This window comes from Phyllostomus discolor, chromosome 11, assembly GCF_004126475.2.
Source record: "Phyllostomus discolor isolate MPI-MPIP mPhyDis1 chromosome 11, mPhyDis1.pri.v3, whole genome shotgun sequence".
Classification (NCBI taxonomy): domain Eukaryota; kingdom Metazoa; phylum Chordata; class Mammalia; order Chiroptera; family Phyllostomidae; genus Phyllostomus; species Phyllostomus discolor.
This window is the reverse complement of record NC_040913.2, coordinates 6,031,363-6,052,656: the sequence shown is the minus strand read 5'-3', so window position 1 is coordinate 6,052,656 and position 21,294 is coordinate 6,031,363. Positions and strand designations below refer to the sequence as shown.

Sequence of the window (21,294 nt, the reverse complement as noted above, 5' to 3'; positions counted from 1 at the left end):
CCAAGATGTTCTCTGAGGAAGGTTCTCAAACCTCCGAAACATCAACACACCAGTGGCACTGGCAGAAAAGAGTTCAACTGCTACTGCTTTGAGAAGTGATGAACACGTGGAGCTGCCTCAGGAACCCAGTGGGCGGCGGCACTGCCGGGACCTCACATGTAAGGTAAGTGGTGGGCAGAAAAATGACAGAGACCTCATGCTATAAACACACACACACACACATACACATACACGAACAACTAATCAGGTAATAATCTGACTCACACGAACAACTAATCAGGTAATAATGAAAATCTACAAGGCAGACAAACATACAATAAAATAATTGGCCTTTGGCTGTATCATGCAAGACCTGGAACATATTTCAAGTAAAATAAACAAAAAACCAGGAAGGATCACAAGCATATTTTACATATAGCTATATCAATTTTATAAACTTGCCACATTTTATTCATTTTTCTTTCTTTTATTACTTCCGAGTCCCATATCACCACTATCTCTCATCACCGAAGAGGAAGAGGAAGAGGAAGAGGAAGAATCCTCTACAGCTGAAATGTGCCCGTAAAACAGGAAGAAGTGATGGCAGGCAAACAGGGACAGGAAAAAAATTAAAAGCTTGAAGAAAAATATTCTTAGAAGGATTAAGTTACCCAAACTCTCAAGTCTACAGGTGAAATTCTAGCAAAATCTTACGATTAGAAGGGAAGGTCTCTCCGAATACATGGGCTTGGGAATCTAAGCAAACTGCAAATCAATCAATAAGAAAAACATAAAGTATTAGAAAAGTGTGCCTTAAAAATAGATAATTCCCAAATGTGAAATATGGGCAAAAAAAAAAAAACCCAAAGAATTCCATATGGCCTATAAGTATGTAGAAAGATGCTCAAATACACTATCATCAGATAATGTAAATTAAAAAATCAAAGGTGCCATTTCATGCCCACACCACTAGCAAAATTTAGAGCTGACTACACCAGGCGGTGACCAGTACACGTGTACAGGGCAGCGGGCACTCCCCACCACTCCTACACAGCCACTCTGGAGAACAACCTGATGTCTGGTCAGCTGCTCAGGAGCACAAACTAGGGTCCAGCAAGGCCACCTCTGGTTGCAGACGAACTGTCATGTATTTTCATAAGAGGTCACGTAAAGGAACACTATCTACAGCAGTATTTTAAATGGAGGAAAAATGGAAACAAACTAAAAGTCCAATAAGGGAATCAATAAACAAACCATGGTCTGTCCATAAACCAGAGTTAAAAACAAATAAACCAGATTTCCAAAATCCAACACACATCGATCTCAAAACAGTATTTTTTGGATAATACACCCTTCAAAACATCCCCGTCTGCACACATAAAAGAACATAAACCGTGACCGTGTAGCCGGATGAGTTCTGACAAGCCGAATGCCCCTGTGTAACTAGCACCTTCCTGATCGATGCCCCCTGAGCCCCTTCCCTTTTCCAAGTGAATAGTTGTGTCTGATTTTGAACTTTGTGTAAATGGAAATGCAGAGTTTGGTCTCTTTGGTTTATGGCTTCTTCCACTCAATGTAATGGGGTGAGACTCACCCACACCACTGCATGGAGCTGTAGGTTATCTGCTCCCATTACCGTACAGCTTGTGTGTGTGGTGGGGGAGAGCGGAGAATGAACTGTAATTTATCCATTTTTTATTGATAGGCATTTGGGTCGTTTCTAGTTTAGGTATATCATGCACAGCAACTATGAAATTATAGGACGCATCTTCACGGAACATATGCCCGCATCTCTGTGTTTCTGCTGGATGTGTACCTAGAAGCACTGTCACTGGGCTCACGGCGTCTGAATATATTTACTTTTATTACCGCCGGCTTTCCAAAGTGGCTGCACCAATTTATCCTCCAACCCGCAGGGTACAAGAACACCGGCTGCTCCGTATCTCCCTGCCCAGCACTCGGTATGGCTACCTCTCCCACCGCAGCCTTCCTGGGTGCGTGTAGTGGTGCCTCGGTGGGACCTGAACTTCCCTGAAGCCTAGGGAAGCTGAACATCTTGCGTATATTTCTTGGCCATTTTTGCTGGGCTGCTCTTTCATGGGGTGCCTATTAATTTCTGCCTGCTTTTAAAAAGATCCAGTTATCTTTTTCTTATTGACTTGAAGGAGTATTACTATATTCCAGATGAGTCCTTTGTTGGATATGAGCATTACAAATACCTCCTTCCACTGGGGGAGGCCCCCCGCTCTGAGCTGAGCCCTGAGAACTCCCAGACCGTCAGAGGCACCGGCAACAGAGGGCAGCCAGGGATCCTCTCCAGAGGCAAAGGAAAGGGGGATATTCCTACCCCACTAATCACGGAAGTGCTCGGGAAATGGGGAGAAATGCAAAGTTTTCTTGAGAAACATCACCCTGATAAAGAAGTAGCAAGCCACACAATAAATGTGTTCATTGACAACGCGATGTTTCGCTCCAGGAGAAAACAAACGTCCCTGGTTCAAGGCTCTAGTGAGCCGGAGGCCCCGTGAGCCTGGAGCGCGTGCTGTGGGAGCCAGGAGCCACAGGAGAGGGAACCCCTGCAGAGCAGCTGCCTGGGCTCCCCTTCCAAACAGTGACACGCGTCCCTCCCTCCTCTCCACAGTCAGTCATCAACTGCCCTCACAAAGGCAAGTTCTGGTGTGCACGTCAATTTTTATTTTTCACTGCGCATTTCATTTCCTTTTTGTTCCATTTACATGTTCCAGTCCTTTTTGTTTTCAAAGTGTTTATGTACAGATTAAACAGTATACCAGACATGTACTATATATAAGAAAGATGAAAACAGGGGATCATTTGGGGACCTGGAACAGGTTAATTCAATTTGCATGCTTTCTAATGGGAAAAATAATCCAGTTTTCAAACAAATCACTTCTCAAACAGCCTTTGGAATGAACTAAGTTCAAGAACCAAGGTTCCACTGTAATGTTAAAAAATTAGTCATTGACAACAGCCACACACTTACCATTAGATGGCAGACACTGCCCTAAGCCCTTCATGTACACTAATCCATTTACTCCACAGGCACCACCATAACTCCTACTTACAAACGATAAAAACTGAGGCACGGGCGGTTCGGTAACTTGCTGGAAGGTACATGGTCAATGAAGAGGAGACAGAATTGAAACCAAGTAACCCAGCCTCTGATTCTGTATTCTTTTTTAAGATTTTATTTATTTATTTTTAGAGAGAGAGGAAGGGAAGGGGAGATACGGAAGGAGAAAGAGAAGGAAAGAAACATCAATGTGTGGTTGCCTCTTGCGTGCCCCTTGCCAGGGACCTGGCCGGCAACCCAGCCACGTGCCCTGACTGGGAATCGAACCACGACCTTTGGTTCGCAGGCCGGCGCTTAATCCACCGAGCCACACCAGCCAGGGCTGAGTCTATATTCTTAAACAAGGCCTAACCGTTAATGAAACCATAATCTGCATTTTTAAAAATCAAGTGCTTAGATATTAATATAAAAAGAAACTAATTCTATTAAGTGGAAAAAAATCTTCATTATAAAAATAACCACTTTTAGAAAAAAACTGAAATCACTGCTTTCTGAATCAATCTGGTCATTTTAATGTTACGAACACTTCAGATTGCTTATTTGCTTTTATGAAGCACAGCCCCACGCTTTCGCCCCCTCGCGGGCCTCTCCCCCTTCTCAAGTGCATGGGCAATGACAACAGTAAACGCAGGCAGCAACAGCTAGCGCACTGGGTCCTTACGAGTGCCAAGCACCACTCTCTGATCTTTCACGTGATATTCATAACAAGCAGTGAGGCAGGTACTCCTCTCACCCCCATCTCAGGGGTAAGTTGTAGCACAGGGCGGTATGCCAGGAGACATCTGTTTGGGGAACACGTGCTCAGATGGCCCCTGCTCTATAGTCACGTTCAGAGCATCTAAGGGAGACCTACAGTTTGAAGAATTAGATAAATCATGTGTAATTCAGTAATATAATAATTACCCAGAATCACTGTATTATTGGTCTTCATTAGGGTTTTCATAAGATTATACTTGACAAAGCTTCAGTCTAAAGGACTAATAAAGCAAAGAAAATTATTGTTTATACTAAGTTTTATTTTCACTTGAATACAATTGGGGTTTTCTATCTTATTATTATTTTTTCTGTGCAACATGTTTAATTCAACCCGTTTTGTTCAGGGGAGTCACATTTCAGTGTGAATTACTATTGTTTCAAGAGTTCATTACTGTCCATTCTGAGAGAAATGCACTTTTTTACAGAAAATGGACATTTAGATTCATACTCACATTCGTATTCACAAAAGTGTCTTCTACCAGTCTGTACTGCTCAGTACACTCTATCTTATTATTTTTAATGATTAATTTTACGGATACCACCAGCCCAGGTATCTTAAGCAATTATCTTAACAGCTAACAGGAAAGGAAATGCAGCTCCAATTTAAATTTAGGAAGATTGTGCTCTTTCCTTTGGAGATCTCTCTTATTGCCCTTTTACCTTTAAGTCCTTCTTGAACTCCTCATTTAAAAAAGAAATTTTTTTCTCCATAGACATAAAAGACGATGGGCAGGTTAGGTCGGTGAAAACCCACTGTTTGTTACACCCGTATTTGCTGTGCATATAACAGTGCAATTTCCCCTTTATTTGGTTGTTTTATGTTTAATTATAATTCAGACCCTAATTATTTGTGACTTTGCTAAGAATAGACTAGGACTCAACTTAAATTTTAATTATTTAAGTTATTCACTGAGTGCCCATCATAAGCATGGCATTATTTCAGGGTTAATAAGGGTTACAGCAGGCCAAAGAAGATCTGAGATAATATTTTAGCTAGTCCACTTTAAGAGAAACTATTATGAAACCTCAGCTAATGAGGATTCTCATACAGTGTTACTTATTTTTTAAACTTGCAGAATGTAAAAAATAAATAAAAGTCAGCCAACAGCAAGAGAAGATTAAAGAAATTTATTTTTCAAATATCTTAACTCAGGAACCAGTTATTTCTCTGGGCACACAACCTAACTGGCTCCTGGGCAATGCTCACGCCAGGGCCCATCGTGAGACTCGGGTTGACTGATCTGTCCCACACTGAGGGGGGTCCCCCCTGCACTCGGGTGTCCTGCCAGTTTGTTCTGTGGGTGGAGAAATTCAAATTATACATCCTTTTTTACACACTTTTTAGTTCTTGATATGAGAGAGAGGGAGAGAGAAAAAAAAAACATCAGTTTGCTGTTCCACTCATTGATGCATTCATTGGTTGCTTCTTGCACGTGCCCTGACCAGGGATGCCCCCCTTTGCGTATCAGGATGGCGACTCTAGCCAACTGAGCAACCCGGCCATGGTCACTTTTAGTAATCATACCTCCCCTGTTTTAGTGACCTATTGTCTGGCTGCCTATCAGACCATGTTGAATTGAAAGAGTGCAAGGAGGGGAATCTGATTCTTTGCTTGTCCCCGCCACAGACAGTATGGGTATATTTGTCAAATGAGAGAACAAATAAGGCCCCTCCCATTCCCACAGCCTAAGGAAAGCACAAGAGTAAAAGGGGCAGATTAAGGGCAACAATCAGAGCACAAGCCCCCCCGCTGTGCCCCGCCAACAACAACTGTACCTCCCCCCCCCCCCCCACACACAGACAGATGTGGGTTCAGACACACAGATGCGGGTTCCGTGGCAACGTTTGTGAAACATCACAGAACATCACAGAACCAAACTGTCTCATCTCCAAGAGCTGGGAGTGCTAGTCTGCCCCATGTGTGTAGGCAGCTCATCCTTCCGGCCCCAGGACGTGCTCACACACAGAGGACACACAGACATGGGCTGCGAAGCCTGCCTGGCACCCAGAGCAAGAGTGGACAAACCACCTTCCCACAGGTCAAGCCCCAACAACTACTCCAGCTAACTCGGTGCACCATGCTCACCATGCTAATCTACCTGTGGACACACCTCCACTGTGGCCCACACAGAACATAACCTCATAAATTCTTCCCTGATTCACAGATAAAAAGGACATGACCGTACAGTTTTTGCAAAAAAAATTTTTTTAACTTCTCACACCAAGCCATCACACTTCTCCACAGTTTAAATGCACTCATACCAGTGAGCTTGGCACGGCATGAAAGAAGCAATTAGGCCATTATTAATATTCAATTTTCAATTGTTATCATGCGAGGCCTTTATAAAAATAAGAATGGGGATCACAAATCCAGCTTTAACACAGGAATGATTTAACACGAGGCCACACATCAGACACTGTAATTTCACACCTCCGAGAACACGTAAATGACCAGCGGCAGTACACTCGGTGGCACGGACAACAGCCAACGCCGCCCGAGGGGCAGAGGAATGCGGGGGTACCTGGGGGGTGAATGGGGCAGACTCACAGAGCAGCAGCATCTGAGCGAGTGTGAAGCATGAAAACTGTACTGAGAATCTAGAAACTCTTGCAGGTTAGAGGGAACATGCAAAATGAAGATCATGATAAAAAAGAAATAATAAAAAAACACTGGAATGAAAAACTAAATTAAAATTCAGGACTACTGGAAAGCAAATTGCAAAAAAGAGAAACTGAAGATTGTAAGAAAGCCTGTAAGGATGGGGAAGCTTTTCATATGCGGGAAGTAAAGGAGTGACATTCAGGGAGAGGAAGCGTGCAAGGAGAGGAACTGGAACCATTCAGGAAATTTGGGGTCGAGTTTAAAGAAAACACAGAGGAATGATAATGAGTTTTTCTTCATCTGCTAGTCTTTCCCTGGTCTTTGCCCTCTACTAAATCAACGCCCACTACAAGCCACGATGACCTTTTTTCGGTCCATGTGGTGGACGACACACGGCGTGGTTAACGTGTTCCAGGCCTACGTCTTACTGAACACAGGCCTCGCAGCTCTGCCGTCACCCCTTTCCGGAGCCAGCCGTCATGCACAGAAGCTTGAGCTGCACCATGACTGATGACAGGTCACTGGGAGAGACAGAAGCTACAGGGTCTAGAAGCAAGGTGCCCAGGCAACAGTGGGCGGCAATGCCCAAACAAGTGAGGCCATCCAGGGTGTTCCAGCCCCAGCCAAGCCCCCAGCTGAATGAAGCCAGCCCACAGAATCACGAGAAATAATAAACTGTTGTTACTTTAAGCCACTAAGATTTAGGGTGATTTGTTACACAGACTAAACTGAAGGAGTCATGAAAATGAGTAGAGATTTTTCAGATACGGCTTTCAAGGAGCACTCAAAACTATGTACCACTTTTCAGAAAGACCCTTTTCCTTTGGCTTTCACACTGAAATATTTTCATGGTTTTCCTCCCCTTCTCTGGCTGCTCCTCTCTCCGTATTCCACCCCAGCCTCACCCTGCAGTACCTGGCTGTTAAGTACTGCAGGTCCTCAGGGGTCAGGCTCAAGCTTTTGCCAACTCATAAACCCTCTAAGCTCTAAGCCCTCATCCCTCCTTCCCACAGCTTCAATTACTATCCATGCTCAGATAATTAAAAATTTTATACATCTAGCCTAGATCTTTCGAGTGTCAAAGATTCCCTTCCAAATGGCTCTGAGGTACCTGTAACGTGCTCTAAACTGAACTCATGATTTCCCCCACCCAAAGCGGTCCTCTCTCGGCATGCCCCGGCTCAATGAATGGCACCGCGCTCTACCCGGTTTTGTGAGAAGCCATCCTCCTTTTGCTTACAACCCCAAATGCAAGACGAGTCAGGAAATGAGGTTGCTTTAACCTGCTAAATATCTCCTGAAAGTTGCTTCTTTCTACCTCTTCTACCATCACCAACGTCTTGGCCAGTACAACATCCACTTGTCTCCCTCTCCTCCACACCCCTCCAGTTAAAAGCCCTGCTTTTGTATTAATGAATTACCTAGCAGACCTCAGAGCCCCTGTGTGGTGTCAAGCCCAACAGCCTTCCCTTCCACTTCTCACAATGAGTCCTCTCCTTTTGCTCCAAGTCACTTCAGCCTTCTTCCTCCCCTCCTTCTCAAACACACTCCCGGTGGGGAAAGAGCCTTCGTCCAGTCCCCGCCCACCCGGCGTGACCGCCCTTCCATGTTTTGTGCAGCGAATCCTACTCATCCCGTTAGATCTTAGCTTTCCACGACCTCCCGCCTGAGTCTGGAGCACCCTTATTGCAAGCTCCCGCAACACAGAGTCCTCCCTTTTGTTGCCTTTGTAACCACCTCAATTCCACTTTTATCTGTGTGATATTTTTATTAATGTTTGTCTTGTCAAAACTAGACCTATAGAGGCCTGCTCCTGCTTGTTTTCGCTTATCCTTGGATCTCAGAGCCTAGTACGGTGACGGGTTCGTAAGAGAAACGCAATAAATATGCTAAGTAACTACACAGACAGATGGATAATGAAGGTGACTGGCCAGGTTGTGAGGGATACTAAGGACGATGGAAAGCAATGAAACTCTGTCAACAGCAGAAAAATAGACTCAAGCAGCATGCTTTAAAATAGTTATTGCTGCAGTATGACAGATTGAAGGAAACTAAGACAAGTTGGGAAGCTAACATAATAATTTTAAAAAAGCACCAGTGTAACTGACAGCTAAAGGACTAGGAAGAAAAGGAAGAAACAGATTAATAAATGCAAAAAGCAAGGAATTGATACCAAAGACAATTACAGAGGAAAGAATATGTATGTCCCAAGGCCCTGGCGCTTTCTCTACCTCTAATGTTAGTGATGATTTAACGTGTCCGAGTGATGGCAAGGTCCTGTAATGTATGAAGAATGACTTTAAAAACAAAAAAACTATAAAGCTAAGCTCCAGATCATACACACTAGAAGAGTATATTTTCTTAAAAGTACAATAATGTTACAAATTCTAATGTATAACTACACATAATTATTAAATAATATCCCAAATTATTCAGAATCTAACATAAAACATTTAAACTAGAATAAATTATAAAGTATCAGGTCAGAAAATTAACTTAAAGCATGTCAGTAAAGAAACTTAAAAAAAATGTAGTAAAAGCTTTATGAACCACGTTGAGAGCCATTATTTTCTATGTACCTGAGAGCACTCAATGCACAAAAACACATCAACTCATTTCCACAGTGTTAATATGCAGGGTCCAGCACAAACGGTGCCTCCTTTTCGTTACAGTCTTTTATCACAAAACCATCAGCATGTCATTCTGGAACATAACAGTATCACACGCAAGCACACCACCTGACATTTTAGGTGAAATGCTCACATCAAAACTATACATCCTACACCCACATTATTTATCACCCTGCCAACCACACTCACGCTGGCGTTACTTCTGCCGGACCCTGTGTGTGTCCCTATCTTCTAGAAACAGACTGTAGACGATAAAAATAACAATAACCGTTGCTTATTTAAAGAGGTAGGAAGCAAAAGAAGCTTTAAGATTTCTTCACACCAAATATTGCCCCAAATCACGTAAAAGTTAAGGGTTTCGATTAGACATCCTACACTGAATCGTCTTATTTAACCCTCCAACAAACCTATTACTTATAACTTAGACTATAAGGTGTATCAATGTAATATATTGCTTTGCTTCCCCAAAATTTAACATTAAATGTACGTAAAAGTTTTCCCAACAGTAGCACCTTAATCACTCCCACAGCTGCACAGCTCCTGCTGCTGCACAACAGTCTCCCAGGATGGCAGTATCGCAGGCTTCGAATCTAGGTCTCCTCCTCACTAGGCCTCCTCCTCACTAGGTCTGGAGGTTCCCCTGAATCCCTCTTGGCCATTAGATGTTAAGCAGAACATCAGAGTCACATTTTATAGCCCGTGCTTGTGATCTTGACCTTTGGCACTTGGGATCTTTGGCGCTTTTAGTTTGAATACTGTAATTTCATGGTGCATCAAAGACTACTAGTATTTCATTTATATTTCTACTTGATTAACTTTAGAATACTCTTTTATTTTCTTAATTTCAACTATAAATTATTAGAGGCTAAAAAGGTTGCTGGGTGCTCCCCTTTAAGAGGTGGGCTTTGGGCAGATGTCTGGTTCCCCAGTAGGGGTTCCCCACACTCCATAACACAGTCACACTGCCGTCCCTCACACCTGGAAATTTTACCTCTCACCTCCAAAATCCGGCAATTTCAACTGCTTTTACTTGCACTGCCTATGGTACGTTAGCTGATCTAATGCCAAATCTTATTTTTGTTTGTTTGTTTCGATGCTAATTCATCGTAAAGTACTAATTTCCCTAATAAGACACATTCAGGGGTCCGAATTGGTCTTAAACTTCTGAGACTTCAGGTTACAAAGAGGTAACAATCAGATGTAAAGTGTGAACCATGTTTGCATTCTGATCCAAACAAAATAACTGTGAGACAAATAGGAAAACTGCGATATAAATTGAATAATAACATTATTTATTTGACCCTTTCAAAATCTGACTAAGCCATAAAGACAAATCACTCATGGAGAGAGAGAAACAGCAGATTAAGCAGTTTCCAGGGTGCAGTGAAATGCCAATGGAGCATGGGAGAACTTTTCTGGGGTGACAGATGTATTTCTTCTTCTTATTATTATTATTACTGTACTGTTCATAACATGTTTACATCTGTCAAAACTCATCAACTTTTACACCTAAAATTGCTATAGCTTGTTGTATATAAATTATAGCTAAACGAAAGGAACAATAGCGACAAAAGAAATACAAACTAGTGCAAATTTGGGGTACGGTGTATTTAATGGCAAAAAAGAGGGGAGAGGAAAAGCTCTGGAATACACATGCCACTTAATTTGGAGTCTGGTGCCTGCAAGTACTCTCTCTGCCTCCTCTCTAGGAGGGACTCTGTAAAGCCCCAGGTGAGAATCCTCACTCTCAGTCCTCTCCATGGAACAAAAAAGACGTGCATGTGCACACACACACACACGCACACTCTCGTGAGAGCACCAGACCTAAACCTCAGACAGATAATTAACCATGTTCCCTGCTCTCTCCCACTTAAGGCAACATTAGCAAAACCTAAGCACCAGAGTGGCTTCATTATGAAGGGTCCTTGGAAGCACTTTACATTCTTAACAATAATTTACGTGCCTGTCCCCCGCATTCTTTACTCCTTCCCACACGCCGAAATGCAGCTGTAGGGTCGCACTAGGATGTGTTGGAAAACCATTACCAGCCGTCCCAATAAAAGCAAAGGCAGAGCAACAAAGTAGAAGGAACCCAAGGGCCCAGGCAGCAGCTCAGGGCAGGCTCAGTCTTTGGTGTGTGAGAAAAAGAAGATTTCTATCTATTTTAAGCCATTATTGCTTTTGTCCCAACTACAGCTGCTGAACCAATATCCTAAAAAAAAAAAAAAATCATCCCTGCTTCTCAGAACCCTTGAAGGCCTAACTGACTAGATGCCTGTGAGCTTGTTTTGCTGTGCTGCAGAAAACGTGTACTCAAACGGTCACAGCATGTGCACTGAAGGCAGGGGAGCACACGTTCCAACCAAACTAACACTACACACAGTTGTGCCTCGGAAGATAGAGCCGGCACCGCCAGGGTCAGCTCCCACCTATGACAGATCTGACTGGCTAATACCGACGGGAAAAAGGCTTCAGGTAAAATTTTAACATTTTTGGTGAAACTGAGTGTGTATTTCTTAAATCTCCGTCCTCAAACATAACACAGCCTTAGCTCCTACTCACAGCAAATGACAAACAAACCGTACGTCTAAGTTCAGGCCCCGAGAGACTTGTTTCCTGCTTCCCCGCAGATTTAAACGCAGTCCTAAGACTCAGGATTCTGTCCTTTAAATTCCCGCCTCTCCCTTCAGTAAGCATAATCCTTAGTTGTTTTTCAGATTATTTCCAAAAAGAACAGTTTAAAATCCAAGCATACCCCAACTGAAATCACCTGGTCGAGAAAAGACACACGAAAGAATCGGCCTGTTCCCGAGTCTGCCGCCTGGGATTAGAGAAAACCAGCGCACTCACTGTTACGGCACCCTCGTGTTTTTGTCTAGTATAAAAGTTTTAATAAAAAGGAAGGTATGTATTCAATGCCACTAAACTGTCCACTTTAAAATGATTAATTTTATGTTATGTGAATTTCACTTTGATAAAAAAAATCCACAACCCTTGATGAAAGTCACGTTCTTTACGAACCCAGTTAAGGAAAATCCCAAGAGAGGACAAGAGAGATGAAGTAGGAGACAAAAGATAAATAATGATGGTGATGGGTGGATTCAGAGTCTGATATCCAGAGAGAAAAACAGAGACACAGGTGGGAAAAAAATTTTGTCAAAGAAGTAACATTTCTGAAACTTAAACGATATGCATGTTTACTGCATGGGGTGGGGGGGACAACAGGAGATGGGGGCGGGGATAGGGGTGCAGGGTCAGTGCCCCTAATCCCTACATCAAGTGATGACCAAATACCCAAGATCAAGAATTAAAATGGAACAAAAAGCCAAAGGAAAACAAAGCGAGTGTAAACCCAGGAGCCATGAGATACCTCAAGAAAGCATGCTCATGATGAACATCATGAAAGGGAAAAACTTTAAACCAACTACTTGAATTGGGAAATGAGGGGGTCGTCAGGGACCTGATTAAGAATGGTAGAATCGGAAGCCAGAGTGTAATTAAGGGCTAAACAGGAGGTAGGGCAGTAAAGGAGACACCAGAATCGATTTCTAAATTTGCTGTGAGAGGAAATACGGAAACTAAAGTCACTAAAGAGCAAAACAGGGTACGTGGGGGTAAAGATGTGAGTTTTCCTATTTGTTTTATTGCATTTATTTAGAATGGTTGCACCAGAGAGGTAGAGCTGCAGGACCAGAACATTCTCATCACCCAAAAAAGAAACCTCATACCCATCAGCATCACCGCTTACCCCCACAAGAGCTAACAGCCACTATTTCTGTTTCCATAGAATGCCTCTTCTGAATGGTTCATATAATAGAATTGCCCCGTAAGCCGCCTTTTCTATCTGGCTTCTTCCATTTAGCACGTCTTTGAGGTTCATCAAGCTCTTGTGTGTGTCAGAATTCCATTCCTTTTTAAGGCTGAATCATGATCCATTGCATGGATACTCCGCATTTTGTTTATCCAACAGTCAATGGACATTGGGTTGTTTCTACTTTTTAGCCATTAGAAAAATGCTGATACGATATTTATATGGGGCATGCTGTCATTTCTTTTGGTTACTTACTAAGGAGTGAGGAATGATTTTTGCATCATACGTTAAGTGTTTCACTTCTTGAAAAAACTGCCAAACTCTTTCCACAGCAGCCGTATTCCTTTACATGCCCCTCAGCGGTCTATCAGGGTTTCAGTTTCTCTACATTTCCAACACGTGTTCTTATCCATCTTCTTTATTATAGCCATTATGGGTGTGAGTGTGATCTCGCTGATTCGCATTCCCTTAATTACTAATGATGGTGAACTTCTTTTCATGTACTTATTGGCCATTTGCTTGTCTTCTTGGGAGAGGTATCTTTTTAAATCCTTTATCCATTTTTTAATTGGGTTACCTTTTATTGCTGTATTATAATACTTCTTTGTATATTCTATATTCTAGGTCCTAATCAGATATATGATTTGCAAATATTTCCTTATTGTTCCTGTATTTTCTTGATAATATCCTTTGAAACACAAATGTTTTTTCATTTACATGAAGTCAAATTATCTAATTTTTCTTCAGTTGTGCTTTGAGTATCGTCTCTAAAAAACTGCTGCCAAATCCAAGACAATGAAGGTTTTAACTCTCACGTTTAGTTGCTCACCCATTTTTATTTCATTCTGGTATATTCGGTGTCAGGTAGGAGTCCAGCCTCTTTCTCTTGCATATGGGCATTCATTATTCCTTCCCCATTAAACAGTCTTGGCTCCCTTGTTGAAAATCAGTCGACCATAAATGTGTGGATTTGTTTCTGGACTCTCAATCTTACCCACGGATCTACGAGTGTATGTTTATCCTTAGGCAGCACTACGCTTTTTTTTTATCCCACACTAGAGTGCAAAGAGCAACAGACTTGAAATAGAAAAAAATGGTCAAGCTCTACCTCTTTCTTGGGATTCAGCTACACTAAGATTCATTTTCCTTACTCTCGCTGAGTTGGAAACTGAGTTGTGAAATTACCTTATAAACAATAAAAAGTAACACAACTAAGTTTTATACATATTTTCTTAATGATTACGCTCAACCTCATAGATTATTCTGGCACCCAGGAATAGAAGACAGTAACCGAGTAAAGGCCACCACTACCTGTTCCTAAGGAACAGGGCCTGCCACACAGAAGGCCCTCAAGAAGTATTATTGAGTGAAACCAACCATTTTCCAACCGTTTTATATTCTCTTTTTTGTTTTCTATGACAGTTACGATTATGAAGGAACAATTTATAAATTTAAAATCACCACACTTCAGGTTCTTTAGCAATTATTTTCTTGAAAAATAATATCAAGTAAATTTCCCTTAGCATATTTCTAGCTGCTTAATATTATTATCCAATGTAAGCATTTAAGGTTCTCCTCATATGGTATTTAATATGGAAAGAATAATTAAAAAATTATTAAAGTCAAAGTGAATTCTATAAACTTGAGTAACAATTGGACTCACTTAGTTGGTGGTTCCTATAGTTATGCTTTATAGTCACAAAGTTTTAAGTTTTAAAAAACCACTTTTGGGGGGCTCTAGTAGTTTAAGATTATTATTTGCTCAGAGGAAAGGGCAACTGCTTGGCAACCAGAAATACGGAAATAATTTCTTTACGTTTCACTCCAACAGATTTTAAAGGTGAGGTCATTCTACTTTCTTAACAACTTAATTGAGGTATAATTACCTTCCATAAAAGTTACCCATTTAAAAAGTGTCCAGTTATTTTTAGTAGATTTAAAGCTATACAACCATCACCACCACCCAGGTGTAGAACACTTCCAGCAGCCAACGGGGTCCCTCCTGCCACCTGCAGGGGGTGCCCAGCCCACCCCCCCGGCAACCACTCATTCACCTTATGGACACTTCACAAAAGTGGCATCACACAGTATGTCTCGTGTGACATGTGGGCTTTTGCATCTAGCATAATGTTTCAGAGGTCCATCTGTGTTGTAACATATCAGTAGTTCATTCCTTTTTATCGCTAAATAGTATTCCAAGTTTCTTTATTTATGTCTGGTATAAAACAACTCACAAACAAGTGTGTCCTCCTTATAAGGAGGTACAAGAAATGAGTTGCCAAAAACATCCCCTCACTGTCCATTCCCCACCACTGCCGCTGCCTCTCCACAACCTAAATCTGATCATTTCAGTCTCTCCTGCAATCTCTTCCACGCTCCCGTCAGCCGGTAAGGGCAAGTCCAAGTTCCTCGGAAGGGCATACACAGTGGGCCACCTCGGTCTGCCCACTCTCACGTCTTGCTGCTGCGTTCCTGACCATTGCCAGCTATCAGCACCGAGGTAGATACAGTGCCCCCGGTCTCTTTCAGCACCTTTATGCCCTTGCACCCACCTACATCACAAACCTGAATTAATCTTTCCAAGATGAGACACCATTCCCCAGTGCCAGCCTGACCCTCTCAGCAGCTTGTGCTGGGTCATTTTACTTTTTACATCATTCCATTACTGATTCCCTAGCTTTCCAACTCGTGACCTCACCCCGCCTCTAACTTTGTGTCCAAATCACTGGTGTTCCCGTCAGGGTTTGTTCTACTAAACTGAGTACATTCTGACTGCTGGTACTCATCTGCTCAGTAAGGAAGACCAAACACATTCTAGAACTGCTGGTGGAAAGGACCCAACACCAGCAGTGTAACAATTTCAAGGTCTAGGCCAGTGGAGTATACAAAACGGTGTTCTCCAGCAGTCCACAAACTATGGCTCACCAGCCAAATCCAGCGCACAGCCTGTTTTGGCAAATAAAATTTTACTAAAGATCAGCACACTCATTAGTTTAAAATATCATCTATAGCTGCTTTTGCCTTACAGTGCAATTCAGTAGTTCCGACAGAGACCATATGGGCTGAAAGCCTAAAATATTTACTCTCTGGCCCTTTGAAAAATGTTTGCCAGCCCCCATACACATCATAATGCATGGTATAGAGGAAGAAGATATCAGAACCTCCTTTCTATAAGATTTTTCACTTCGTCTTTTTAAACTTTTTTGGTATGTTTTCTAATATTAATATAGCAGTGACAGATATAATTTCTAAATGCAAAATGTACTTATATTGAGGATGGTGCAAGCCCCTATTATTGTTTTTTTCTAATACTGGTGACTCAAAAAAAAGTCTAATAGGCCTTAGGACAGGTTTTAGATTTTGAAATTTTAGCAGTAAAGCTTATGGTACAAACAATTGGGTTCTATGAGTGCTTAAAGCACACAGAGAAGCATGGGATTAAACTTTTCTCCAAGCCAAGGTGCTCAAAACATCTCTAAAGAAATCTTTCATAGGGCAAAAAATGTTATTTAAATGATGCAGGCAGTCCAATAATCGTCAAATAGAATGCAAGAAAACATGACCTACATAAATCCAAACTGCTACACAGATGGCTGCTTTTTAACCCCGGGTTCTGAAGGGCCCAGGAAATAACCAGTTCCTCCCTTTATAGGTCCTAAGGTTAGGAGGGCAGTTTCTAGTAACTCCAAAGATGGGGTCTGATCATCATGAACCAGTTTATAAACTGAAGGTTATTCACCAACTGAACCTGGGTGTGGCAGGTCAGGGATGTCATCCATGTTGAATCAGTGTCCAACACGTAGTCACAGCCCCCAGAGAGAACTACACTCTACTCTGCTCACCTTCAAGGCTTTCTCTGAGGCCCTCCGAGATGACTAGCACCAGAGTTTTGAGGAAGGCTAGCCATCAGACAAGGCTTTTCCCCACGATCTGCCTGCTTGAAGTGACATCCAGGATCAGGTCGGTCCTGGATCCAGGAACCACGACCCTCCCTGAGGCACCAGTCACGTGGGACAGTCAGTGCACTTTGGCACTTCTCGAAAACCACTGGGCTGCTCCTTTAGCTGAAAGGAAAAAGAACATCAAAACCACAACAAACAAAACAGAGGGGGGAAAATCAGTAATTCAACCTGAAAAGACAGAGCGTGGGGAAAAATAAACCAAAACAGCCTTGTCTAGATCAAAATGTAGCCTTGCCTGGGTGTAAAAATCACAGCGTCAAAATACCTTCCAGTCACTGCATAGTCTATTCCTAATATACAAGTTTAAAATTTTTTAAATCTATTGTATAACACCGGGAAAGAACTGAAAGTGGAAATGACGTAAAAATAACTGTGGAACACAGCTAAGCAAGCATAACAAAGGCACTTACAGACAACCAGCAAGCAGCCTGTGGTGGGGGGGGTGAGGGGGTGGGGGGGGTGAGGGGGTGGGGGGGAGGGCCCGCATCAGGAGCCCGGGCACTCAGCCCCTTCAGGCTCAAACTGTAATCTCACTGAGAGAGGCAGGAAGTGCACCCAGCAGGCTGACTTGAACTCAGTTTAATTGGCAGAAAACTGCCAATGCAGTTAAAGCCAATCTACTACTATTCTTTTCTTTCTTTTTTTTTTTTTAAGTCAGTCACAGTGGAAGAGGAAGTGAGCCGTCAAAGAAATGGGTTCAGGAAACAAGTTACAGAGGCAAAACATGGGGCCTATGGAGCTCAGGAGAAAGGTCAAGATAAAGGTCAAGGTCACAGTAACAGGCCTGGTGGGGGGGGGGGGAACAGGAAGGATCAGGCTCCAGACAGGGAGCGTGTGCTCCTTCCTCCCTCCCCCTCCCTCCATCTCTCCCCCCCACCTTCTTAAATCACATACTTAAATTAAAATTAAAAACAAAAAAGGAATTAGTCTGGTACCCTCCTTAACTGACACTAGCACAAGGTGCCCCCACACGCAATGCTCTTAGCCCGGTGTTCTGGATTCCAACGTTCATGCTCGTTTGAAATAAGCAATTCTACATGTCCCCAGCACTGTGGCCTTCAATTTAAAAACTTAAAAGACCTGATAAATAGACAGTAAGGTAACTTAAGGTTTATTTACTCTGCTTCAAAATAAAAATTCTAACTATAGGAAACCAGAGATAAGATTCTACTTATTTCTGTTTGTAAATACAAAATATTCTAAGGCAAGAAAAAAAAAAACTCGGTGAAGTTATTGTTTTAAAAGTTGGCTCACAACTCCTTTAAAAACACTTGCACCCTAAAGACAGACACTTTGTCAAACATTTATTTTACAATCTTTCCTACTACTTACCCAGTATCCCCCACTCAGTTAAGACTGCCAACACAGATTCCCAAGTTGGAAACCTCAGAAGACTACCTACTAGACAGTCAGTTTGTTGTTGTTGTTGTTGTTTCACCTGTCTGAGAATATGATTAACCCCGTAAGCCACTGTCCCTGAGAAAACGTGCATACTCGCGGCCGGACAATGTCTGGGTGATATTTTAGGAAATTCACAGAACGCTCTGAAGCCCCCGCCTAGACCCTGGGTTCAAAACCTCTTGTCAGGAACAGCTTTGTTCTCCTGCCACCACCTTTAAAGACCTGACCGGCATGCCCACGGACTCTCTCAAACACCCGCCATCCTAGCCAGCACTAGCTGAGTTTTAGCACGCCCTATGTGTTTTCCAGAACTGTTGCGTGTAGTTTGCAAAAACTTCCCAGTTTACTATTCTTCGATCTATCTTCTTTCCCTTTGCTGGCAGCATAAGCTCATTAAGATGCAAATATGGTGGTGTTACCCCCCCTGCTTACCACATCCAGTACCTCCTCTGCAAACGTTACCCAGAGTCATGCTGTCTCCTGGGGGGGGGGGCATGTATCATGTGGCCTCCACCTACGTTTCAGGCGCTCCCTCCTCCCACCTACAACGTCTACACTTCACTCATGCGGTTCAGCCGCCCAGCCCAACACACCGTCTCCATGCCTTCACCCCCGTGCACTGTCCCTCTTCCTGCAGTGCCACGGCTCCGTCCTCTCCTCACCCCTCAAAACTAAGCTTCTCCCTTCACGCTCTCAGAACCCTGTTTGCTCGTGCCCCGAGGTTCCTCTCACTGCACAGCAGTAGCACAAGTGCTTGTTCACGTGCACATCCTCAGACCATACGCGAGAGTCTGCTAGGGTAGGGGCCTCGCTCAGTCCGCCTTTGTGCTCCCAGTGCCTAGAACGCGACAATACTAAACACAAGGGGGCGCACGCCAATTCTTACACACAACCAGTTACTATGCATCACAGGAAAAACTCCCGCTAAATTAATCTACACAGCCTTTTAAGCATTCAGAACAACTTGTTATGAAAGGGTATTTAAGCAGCAACTCTACAGAAAGCAAAAAAATTAAGTGCGACTATTACCAATTCTTTATAAGATGCCCTCACCTAAGTCAAGTATGTGTATATGTGTATGTGTACATGTGTGTGTGTGTGTACGTGTGTGTGTATAAAATAATGTCAGTTATGGACATCCAAACCAGGAATTAAGGCACAATAAGGACAACGCAATACTATGTATGTATTCCTTTGGATGGAAATTCCTAAGCCCGGGACAGCAAGCACGTGACAGATGAGAAGCACAAGTGACTCCCCTTCCTTACCCTCCCTTCCTCTACCTCATCTCGTGCTCTGGGTCTAAGAGTCACCCTCAACACCGCAGACCATGAGCAGTAACTACAGGCTGCAACCGGCACTGAAGTTAATGTTCCAAGGCTACCCGATAATGGGTTCTCAACCAGCCCAAACACAGTAAGAAGGCTGATACGAAATCTTGTATTTACAGAAGGCTGATTCCGTATCCCTTGGAAGTCCATTCTCAGATTTAACAATTCTAAAGGTCAAGGATTAATTTTCATCTTGACATATTTTGATGGCCTTGTAAGTCAAAACAGTTTTAACTTGTTTTGTTCAAGTTACTCATTTTTACATGTACTTTTTTTTGTAGTTTAAAAATATATATATATATATATATATATATATATTTGTAGGTACACTGTGCTCTAAAACTATGCCTTCCAAATCTGTGCATCAGAATCAACTGGGAAACTTCAAAAAATATAGATCCCCAGGTCCCTGTCCAGATCAATTGAATGAAAGTTTCCAGAATCAGAGCTGAGGCCTGTGTATTTTATAAAACACCTCAGGTGATTCTGATGCAGCCATTTGAAAACTGCTGTCCTAAATATCACAGTGGTTTATATATGGAGGAGCTCGGGTCACAAGAGTAATAGGAACGTGTCTACTAGAAACTTTCCTTACAGGTAGTGTGTCTCAGTGCTCGCTGGTTCTGACAGGTTGATAAATGCAGGGTAAAGATGATTCACCCTCTGAATAAAAACAATTTTGGTAGATCTGACCACAGATTTCTAGATAACAGATTAGTTATTGCAGTCACAGAGTTTCATTAAAGAGTAATCAGCCAGCATTTCTTTTTAATTATCCCACTGTAGTGTTTGTCATGAGGTAATCCTTAAGAACATTCCCTTACATATGACCTTGAAAAAATAAGAGTACTGCAAACATCAATTGCTGAAAATCCACTATAGATATTAAATTGAAATATTTCCTCAACTCCTTTTAATTGTGCATGTTTATTATACGTATTTTTCATATACTTATAATTGCGGATGCGTATTTTTCTCTAGTACAGCAGAAGCAATAAATCGGGGGTTGACAGAACAGGGCAAAAAATACAGGTTAAAAAATACAAATCATTTGCATGCAACAAATTCTTATTAAATGTTCTTAAGAAGTTGTACTGGTAGAGACTAGCATACAGAGCAATGCGGCACACGTGTGCAGAACAGCTGACCCACACGCCAGCAACACAAACACAGGGGCTAGTCTTGCTGCTGCTGCTGCTGCTGCTGAGCCCTGGTCCCATCCCCATGAACAGGCGCCACCACTCGGAGGCGGCGCGAAAACGCAGAGAAAACGCAGAAACACACTCGCTCACAGGGCTGCTGGGCACATTCTACCGCACTACAGCGATGTCCCTCAAGGTTCTGTAGGGGGCTTTTCAGAAAGAAAAAAGAAAGAGAAAGTACCCCGAAATTGTAGGAATACTAGAGGGAAAACTATTTTAAATATTTGTTTCAAAGACTTTACTGACACAATTCAAACGGTATTGACAGCTTCTGGCATGTCTTTTTAGTAGTTTTAATGAAACGCAAACACTTGGGGGAGGAGAGATGTGGTGTCGGAACTGTTCCAGACACTGGAAACAGACTGTCCTTTTAATCAGTACAGACCCCAAAGAGTTAAACAAAAATCATAATTATAGGTCCTAATCACAGATTATCCTTGCACAAGGTAAAGCTATTTACATTGCCCAGCATGATCCTGGAAAATCACTAATGCCAATCAACATCTCAGAGTCGGCGGAGGCTTCTGCA

At 42.5% G+C, this 21,294-nt stretch overlaps 1 protein-coding gene across 3 annotated transcripts in view; it reads right to left on the bottom strand.

The window, feature by feature from the left end:
* INTS6 (integrator complex subunit 6) overlaps nucleotides 1–21,294 on the bottom strand; it is a 73,185-nt gene that overhangs the window by 27,340 nt on the left and 24,551 nt on the right. Inside the window, exon 4 of one of the 3 annotated variants that reach the window (XM_028526432.2) lies at nucleotides 16,712–16,933. The exons of 1 other annotated variant lie outside the window; for it this stretch is intronic. The gene's annotated coding sequence lies outside the window, so the exon portion shown is untranslated. Of the gene's footprint in view, nucleotides 1–16,711; nucleotides 17,250–21,294 lie in introns of those variants that run through there. One more of the 3 variants, XM_028526434.2, reaches the window with a different exon arrangement.